Below are 9,267 nucleotides of genomic sequence, written 5' to 3'. Positions count from 1 at the left end.
CACCCACTGCCACATGGGCCAGCACACGAAGATACATAACACGAGCTGACAAAGCAGCATGTGGACTGGTTGACCGGTCAACTAAACAATATATGGAGCTATACGCTGACACAGTGAGCGTATAATCCATCGGTATAGAGTGTTCGTGTGAGAGGGGAGGCCCGTGAGAGATAACAAAGAGAGAGAGAAAGAGCTAATCCCTCCGTTTGATAATGTAGTTCAAACATTTTTTTAAAGTCAAACTTTTGAAACTTTGACCAAGTTTATAAAGAAATTACTTATATCTACAGTACCAAAGATAAATGATAGTATGAAGTAAGTACATGTTGTGATGAATCTAATGATATTTCCAGAAGTAAATGTTTTTCTCCACATATACCTGGTCAAACTTTTCTAAGGTTTGACTTTTCAAAACATCCATATGCTTATGGACGTGAGAGAGTCCCTAACTAGAGCGAGAGAGAGAGAGAAATAGAAAGAGTGATTGAAAAGTGTGTGTGTGTGTGTGTGTGTGAAAGAGACATGGACAACACTCAATAAAAGTCGAGAAAAACGTGTGTGTCTTATGCAAACATATCACACATGCATCTTCGACAACAGAAGCAAGGTGAGGAGATAGTGTGTGGTTGTTTGCAACCGAGAGAGCAAGACCCCTAGCACGTGGCCAAGAGGGGTCTAACAAACAAGGGAGAGAGGTCGAGAGAGACGTACGGAGAAAATGCAGACATGGGGAGGAGAGAGTGTATGTTTGTCATAGAGATATCCCCTGGAGATCGTGATGGGACTACATGGGTGGGAGATCGAGTGACAAGGTGTATGCGCGATAGAAGATACCACGAGAGATATCGAAATAGACATATGGATGGAAGGAGACAATACGTGTGTTCCTGATGGCTAGTGAGAGATAATCATACTTAGGAGGGGTGGAGTGCTTGCGCCTATGATGGAGTGAGGGATTATGGTACTTATTAGGGGGGTGCGTGTCACATAGAGAGAGAGCAAGGAAGGAGAGTGTTGGATGGGTCTATATGTATAGCGCGAGCGAGACATGTGTATGTGTGAACCAGGGAGATATAAAGTTTGAGAGAGATTGAGGAGCCCCGATAAGGCTGAGTGGTGTGTCAGATAGCTGAGAGGGGGAAAGAGATATTACATCCGCTCGATAATGCAGTGCATGTAATTTTTTTAGAAGTCAAACTTTGGAAACTTTGATCACACAAATGTTATCTATATCTTCAATACCAAAGATACATCATACGAAACTACATCTCATGGTGAATCTAATGGTATATGTTTGCCGTTCCATATGTAATTGTTTTTCTCCACGTACATGGTCAAATTTTGTGATGTTTGACTTTTCAATAAATCAATATGCTATAGACCGAGGAGAGTGCCTAAGTCAAGAGGGATTAAGTGCGTATGAAGGAGAATGAGTAAGTGTGCAAAATGAGTATGTGTGTGAAAGAGAAAGTGACAAAAAATGATAAATTAAAGAGAGAGTGTGTTTTTACGTTTCTTAGGCGAACATATCACGCATGCATCTCTGAGATAGAAAAGCGAGGCAAGGAGATACACGAAGATAGCTAGTGTGTGATTGTTTGCAACGGAGAGAGACACCCCTATAGCACATGTCCAATAGAGGTCTGGCCAACAAGGAACAAAGGTCGAGAGGGACACATGGAGAACATGGACACATGGGGAGGGCGAGAGGGTGTGTTTGTGATAGAGAGACCCCCTCGAGATCGTGAGGGGACTATATGGGTGGGAGATCGAGGGAGGTGCGTGCGCGATAGAAAGATGCCCCGAGAGAAATCGAGATAGACCATGCACATGTTTGTGATGGAGACTAAGATTAGCTAGTAATATACATATAGGGGGGACTGCGTGTGCCTACAATTGAGTGAGAGACCATCATACTTAGCTAGCGAGGCATGAGATTGGGTGTCTGTGCGTGTGAGATGGAGAGAGAACGAGGGAGAGAGATAGAGTTTTAGATGGGCCTATCGAGTGCGAGTGAGATATGCATGTGTATGTGTGACCCAGGTAGATGGAGAGTTTGAGAGAGAGGGGGAAGAGCTCCGAGATGACAAAGTGGTGCGTGAGAGATTTACGGGCAACGAGCCAAGGAATTTGTGTGCGTACGATGAGTGCACCCAAGATATCTAGCTTGGACTAGAGAATCATACATAGTGTGCGAGAGAGACCTATAGATGGAGTATATATGCATGCGAACTAGAAAGACCCCCCCCCCACGCACACACACACACAGAGAGAGAGAGAGAGAGAGAGAGAGATGGAGAGAAAGAGAGAGGACCAACAAGGTTTGTGTGTTGGATGCGTGCGACAGAATTGAAGATTTTTGGAGAGAGAGAGAGAGAGAAGGAGTCCTCCTTCCGGGAGAGGGGGAGGTCACGTTTTATGCATCAAAGACTGATATAAACCATGTTTCGATATAAACTTGCATTCAAATATTTAAATTGGAGAACATGTTGTCTGCAATCCACACATGAACGGATATATGCGTATATCAAACAAGTTCATTAATTTGACTTTCAACATGTTCATGGAGTACTATAATACTGTACAACATGCTATTCAATTGACGTGTTCAATTTTGGATTTAGTTCACTATTTTGACCTGGTGAATGAGCTATTTAATTGAATCGAGATATTTCATTTTGGGTTTGATTCCCGTTTTTGAGTGGGTCAACTATTTGTCATATAGTAAATCGCTAGCAACGAGCATGTAAAAACACATTACTCCCGAGCATCATCTCTCCATCTAAAAAAGAAGTGGCAAGCTAATCTTTCTAAATTTGATTCGAATCGACTTAGTAAGGTAGACGTGGATGCTCGTTCTCCCAAATTTTGAACGAACCGTTAAACATCCTCTGCTCAGTGGAATTCTCCCGAGCAAATAAATGGGAGACGCAAATTACTATCCTATGTGGGAGACACATTAATTGGCCCGTTGTGCATCGAGGGTAGGTTCATAACTTCATGCAAGCGTGCCTTCTCCTCGGCCGAAATGACATGTGCCGAATAATTGATAAACCACGGTCGGCAAAACACGCTCTCCTCGCCCGAAATAGCTCGCGCCCACTTTTTCAAAACACGCTTTCCTCGCCTGAAATCGCTTACGCCCACTATATTTCAAAACACGCCCTCCTCGCCCGAAATCGCTCCCGCCCACTATTTGGGGAGAAGCAAAGTTACTCTACTATCCCCGACACTCAGTACACAGACCCAAGCCGAGAAGCCTAAAGGCAGGGGTAGAACTGTAACTCCCCCTCACATTTCAGACAAATGCGTCCGTAAAACATGATTCCACCCCCCCCCCAAACCCCCCCCCCATTCATACCTCGTGGGCGCCAAATCACCTTCTCCCCGGAAGCTCCCTTCTCCCGAGCCACGAAACCTCAGCCCCTCCTCCATGGCGCCCCCACTGCACCAATTTCGCAGCCACCCTCCTCCCTAATGTCGGAGAAGTTGTCCATTTGCTGTCGTGCACTAGGTCGTGTGCCTCTTACTCCGTGCTGCTGGAGCTGCCTCGACGACGGCCGCATGAACCGTACCAGAGCCGATTCGCCCCCGCCGTTGTTCACGGCGCCGGAGCGGCTCCAACTTCGGATCCGTCCAGAGTCCCGGCGTTGCTTCCCCATAGCCGTCGACCGTCGCGACATCGATGTTTCCCTGCCGCCGGTGGCCACCGCAACCGCGCCGGCCTCACCGACTCGGCAGCTGGACCTGCCTACATCACCATGCCGCCAGATAGGTCGCACCCTCATCTCAAATCACTTTATTTAGGCGTCAGTTGTCTGAATTTTTATTCTGGGCCAATCGATTCCCAGTGGGAAGAAGCACCCCTCGAGGCGGCGAAGCTCCTAGGCTGTCGGTTGGATGGTGTCTAACGTAAGGGTGAGGGGCCGCAAGTTCGCCGCGGTAGTAGCACTTAGATGGCTATCTTAGAGTTGCATGGGTTCAAGGTACTGCCGCCGCCGGATCTGGATGACGGGGAGTCTTTGTGTATTGGCCCGGGGGCGGCGCAACCACGGCAGTGCGGTGGGGCGGGGAGCGGGGTTTTGGCCGGGGCCACGGATAGCGGAGGCAAGTGCTCTACCGTTGGTCCCTGGCTCTTCGGGGAAGATTCCTAACAGTGTCAGCCGGGAGGCACAAGACGACCATCAAGCCATCCGGCGTAGATCGGATAGTACCAAAATAAAATAAAATCATGTGACCCCAATTTAGTCTTAGTCAACAGACGTGTGACCACTCTCGTACCTTGCTGTTGATCTCTTAGTTTATTTCTTCAGATCAAAAAGATGTGTCGTTCTTAACATTATGCATTATCTGCATCTTCAGCCACACCGTCTTCCGACTCACCGTAGCTGCTCCAACAAGGGAAGCATACACCAAAAAGGAGCTATAGTCCCCACTCAACAGTTCCCTGCATCGAATGTGTGTGCCCGACATGGATAGCCACAACAACTGCAGGGCCATCGACAAGTCAGCACATGATGCTCACTCCTATGGATGGCGGCCAGATAGGTTGTACCCTCATCTTACGTGTGTGCAACATTTATGGCTTTGTTATTCATCTAAGCATGGAAAATAGATTATCACATTTCACTGTATATTCATGCCGATCTCTTACGGGTCTTGTTCAGGAGTTAACGTTGTTCCATAGTTCAGCTAAGATCCTTGTTGTATAGGTAACGATTTTCCATAGTTCTCACCCATCAGCCAATGCTATCCCACAGGCTGGGGATTATAGTATTATACCACTTCTAGTATTACCTATGTTGTTCTTTAATACTTTTGTGTGCCATCTAGTTAATCTCAAGTACAAATGCCATCTGCTTAATTTGGACATCATGCTTCTGAATATCTTATGCATTGTTATTCATCAGTACGTCCTTCATCTGTCTACCATACCATGTTTTTTACATTGAAGTGCTGTTCTAGTGCTCTGTTGCAATGCCATCTTAGTTTCCCAATCGTACACGTGTATGCTGCCTTAGTTTTTTCTGTACGTATTCCGCTAACGTACAATTTTACATTCAACTAGTTTTTTTACTGTGTTATCCTATCGTATCCCTAACTCTTACACCATACTCCCTCTGTCCGGATTACATGTTGCCAAAATGTAACATCCCAAATTTTCAATTTGTAATGTTATACATTAGGTCATCATTGCATATCATATTTTATTGCATTTTGGCTTGATCCTCGAAATCCTAAGCAACTCAAGGACCCTCGGAGAGAGAGTGGGGAATTTCACTGTTTTCATATTTGAATTTTATCAAATACTATGAATGCCCGTGCGTTGCCATGGCAAAACAAATTTAGAAATAAAGAAATTAGACAAAACCATCTCGTACTTTACAACTTGTAATCTCACAGACTTACAAGTGTGTTGCGATAAATATCTTCTTATTGTTACAATTTAACACAATCAACATGACTCAAATCAAATTATAGGTGAACATATTTATCATCAATTTAATACAAAAGTCTAGGTCGATGCATTTGATCGAATCTCGCACGACGTGAGGGGTATGAACTTCATGTCCATTGCCCGTGTTTGTCAGCACATGTCCAACACAAGTCATAACCCTCTTGACATGTGCATTGACTACATTAACAAGAGCTCACAAATGTATTGAAGGAACCATCATAATTAAGTAACCATGCTGACATATATAGATCTTAAGCAACTAACCATCATTCCAGGGTGCATGGTCCCTAGCAAGGCGTGCCATTACATGTTCCATCCATCACTAAAAACTTTCTCAGCGTTGGCTACAAAGGATATTAGCACGAACTTTGAACTCTTTGTGTTCTTTGGCATTTAATAGCAAAAGAGCCCATGCGTTGCAACGGGAGAAAAAAAATGCTTCTTGAAACAATATTTTGTTGTAGTAAAGATTTTTCAAAGAGTAGAGCGGTGCGACATATCTTACGAAAAAACATACTGCTTCCATGCCAAGTATGCGCAAATAGAGGCTAGACTTTTTTGTTTTTTGACAGGTTTTTTTACGGGTAAATAGAGGCTAGAGCTAATTATAATTGACCGCCTTTCTTTGTGAAATAGATGTATCATACTACATCTTTTTGGAGCATCTCATGTCAAATACATAATAAACTCATTTGACTGAAACTTTCACCATCCAGTGAGGCTGGAGGAGCCAGGTCGAGAGAATCCCTGGTAGCACCTGTATTGATCATCCATGCTGATGCCGTCATTGAAAAAAATGCCAGTCCAAGGAACGACTACTCCCTTGTCTTCCTGGTGTGTTTAAGTTATAGCAACATGATTTCACCGAAATGGGATCCCCACCATCGGAGTCAAATTCATAGGAGACTCCAGTCTATGGTCTTAACCTGATTTATGGCCTTTAATTTATATAAGTAAACACAAAGTACTATTAGAGATAAGAAGCACAACACAAAGTATTCATGTCAAATAGTAAGCATGGCATATCTACATCAACTGGAATCTGATGTTGCAAAGAGCCTAAACTTCACATACTGCAATCTTATTGAGTGACGATATCCCCACTTATTTGCCAAGCGATCCTCAATCAATTGCTGATTACAGTGCTATCATTACAAAAGGGGGTCCCAATCTCAATTATCAAGTGTACGCACTGAAGGAGTAAGCTAAAATAATGTCAATCTATAGATGAGTCAAATACTTCATTTGTGTTAATTTCTCACACAGTTTACGTTGGTGCTCTAGTTAAGATCCAAAGACATACCTTCATTTATTATCAAACCAGAAATGATCCCAAGTGCATTAGCAAACTGTAGTATATAGCCGTCAGCTATAGAAAATTAATTACAGTTTGCAGCATAGGAAATCAGAAGCTAGTACAGGCTAAGTAAAAGATCTAAATTCAGATTGAATAAAATATTCGGTTAAAATATGATGTTACACACTGAGATACAATACACCCCCTTCTATGCCCAGTATATACTTAATAATGCATACTGACATACATATATCTCCAGAAAAAGGCATACATGATCAAATCATTAGAAGTCAAAACTATATCACCAGCCAGGTCTTGGAACTTTGTACAAACACATGTGTAGATCAATACTGAATTTATCGTAGGTAGGGACAAAAACTCCATAGCATGCAAAGCTAGCAGCATGAGCAACTTCATCGAGCAGCAAGAGAAGGGAAGAAGACGACAGTTAGAGGGCTGAGGCAACAGCGGCAACAGGGCATCATCCAGCGGAAGCAACACATATACCAGGAGCAGCAGGGTAGTTCACATCTTCAGGTTGTGGGGAACATCTTCAGAGGCTCAAGCCAGAGTTGAGCATCCCACGCAGGTCCCCCAAAATCAATCTGTACAATTATGCAAGCACAATTGGCATCATGTGGCCTCTAACCAGTATGCACGTCTCCAAAAATCATTCCCTAACAAGCACAATTGGCGTAATGTGACCTATGATTGCCATGCACTTCAACAACCAAGCATAATGGCAATGTAGAAGATCAAACAGAAAACTTATAATCAGGGGTTCAATTAATCTCACATGTAGTAACCTAACAAGTACCAAGAAAATCAAATATTTTATGAACTTTCATTGCCCATACAAAAATTGATCACATGGATTAAACTGAAAATTTTAACTAACAAAGTCAAAGTCCTTGAAGTACCTAGAAATTAAGTACCACTTAGAAAGTATCTTAGGGAAGAATTAGCAAGCATACCTCGACACGAACCCTTATTGGAGCAAGAGAACATAAATTAAATCTGTTGACGGTTGCACTGCCGATAAATAAAATCACCCATATATTTAGCCTCTTCAAAGAAGTACATCACTAAGAACACAAACTGAAGAGGACTCCAATACACGAAAATTATAGAGAACCTGGCTTTCCAATAGTTGAGCATCCAGTAGAATATCAAACTCCTCGTGTTGCCTCATCAACCTCACATGAAGTATCACCAACCAGTTGGCGTTGCCAATGCCAACTGTAGTAGAAGTGGAACATGGAACTATATAAGTTACTTGTAACAAACACCTAAGCAAGATTAAATCCAAGATATGATCAACCTTGTCATGATCTGAACTACAACACAACATTTGAAATAAAACACTTGTCAGATAATCACCATAAGAGCATGGCGATCAATACTATCTCATGACTAAGAGGCACAATTTATTTCTACTAATGTAAAGTGAAAATGGAAATATTGCAATGGCATTGGAAGAGAAGTCAAGAGATAACTTTAAGAAAAAGAAGCAAATTTGATACGTGTAGATGTACAGACCATATATAGAGGTATTGGAAAGCATACAATATCTGAATCTCAATATATCTTACTACGTATGGGCATATGGCCAACACCAACTCATGCTACGGCATCAAGGCCATCTGCCTCCCAAAAGAAATGTCGAGGAATGAAGTTATTGCACTTACATCTGCAAGAGAAACTTAAACAGTTAGCATTTTGATTATCGTCATACTAAACATACAGAAAATAAGAAGCTTGATGCTCACCAAAATGTATTCACTCCAATAGCTTTGCCACAGACTTAAGGTGAAACCTGGACTATCATCCTTAATTATAGTCTCCCAGACAAATCATCTTATGTTTCATTGGCAATATCAATATTTCCGATATGAAGTATAACTGCTACAACTGATCTGGATATAGATTTGTATACAATAAAACATTTAATATGCAAGTCATTATTTCTGAAATTGGTATTTTTCAATGGTTTTCGGTATAACACAATACGACCCAGACCTGTTTTTCCTCATCGATTACAACTAACTACAACATCATTAATTACTGCTACCTCAGTAGCACAACTTGATCTGAGTATAGCTAATGAAAAGGACGTCTACTATAAGCCAAGCCGCCAAGTTATACATGTGTGAGTATATCCTGCAAGTTAACAGAATGTCTGCCGGACGTATGGTCCAGAATGTATGCTCCACAACCTGAACATATAGTGAGTAAGAAAAGATGTTTAATTACTGAAGAACATCATACGTGGTTCTGAATAAGCGACCTTCCATGTCCTCTACAATTCCAAACTCATTGAATCATTTGGTCGAGCACCAGCTAGAGAACAAAAAGGAATTCCTGCGTGTTGATACCTTGACGTGTTGAGTAGATCGGCCTTAGAGGGAGGAGAGGCGGCATGGGCGTGTTGCAGTGCAGGAAGGCGGGTTCTAGAGATCGATCGATGTCAGTGTCACCTGCGATGAGGCTGCCGCCGCAGGACCCCCCCCGA

At 42.7% G+C, this 9,267-nt stretch overlaps 1 long non-coding RNA gene across 2 annotated transcripts; it reads right to left on the bottom strand.

Moving 5' to 3' along the window:
* Nucleotides 1-6,885: 6,885 nt before the first annotated feature.
* Nucleotides 6,886-9,254, bottom strand: LOC125526488. 2 transcript variants are annotated; one of them, XR_007291713.1, is made up of 6 exons: nucleotides 8,525-9,254; nucleotides 8,348-8,445; nucleotides 7,891-7,994; nucleotides 7,730-7,787; nucleotides 7,263-7,360; nucleotides 6,886-7,166 (listed from the first exon to the last, which is right to left on the bottom strand). It is a non-coding gene; the product is annotated as an uncharacterized LOC125526488 (long non-coding RNA). The 2 variants fall into 2 exon arrangements; XR_007291712.1 differs by having other exon boundaries at nucleotides 6,886-7,360.
* Nucleotides 9,255-9,267: the final 13 nt, after the last annotated feature.

The sequence above is a fragment of the Triticum urartu genome, unplaced genomic scaffold (genome assembly GCF_003073215.2).
Source record: "Triticum urartu cultivar G1812 unplaced genomic scaffold, Tu2.1 TuUngrouped_contig_10284, whole genome shotgun sequence".
NCBI classification, from domain to species: domain Eukaryota; kingdom Viridiplantae; phylum Streptophyta; class Magnoliopsida; order Poales; family Poaceae; genus Triticum; species Triticum urartu.
Note: the sequence above shows the minus strand (reverse complement) of the source record. Positions and strands in the feature narration are given on the sequence as shown.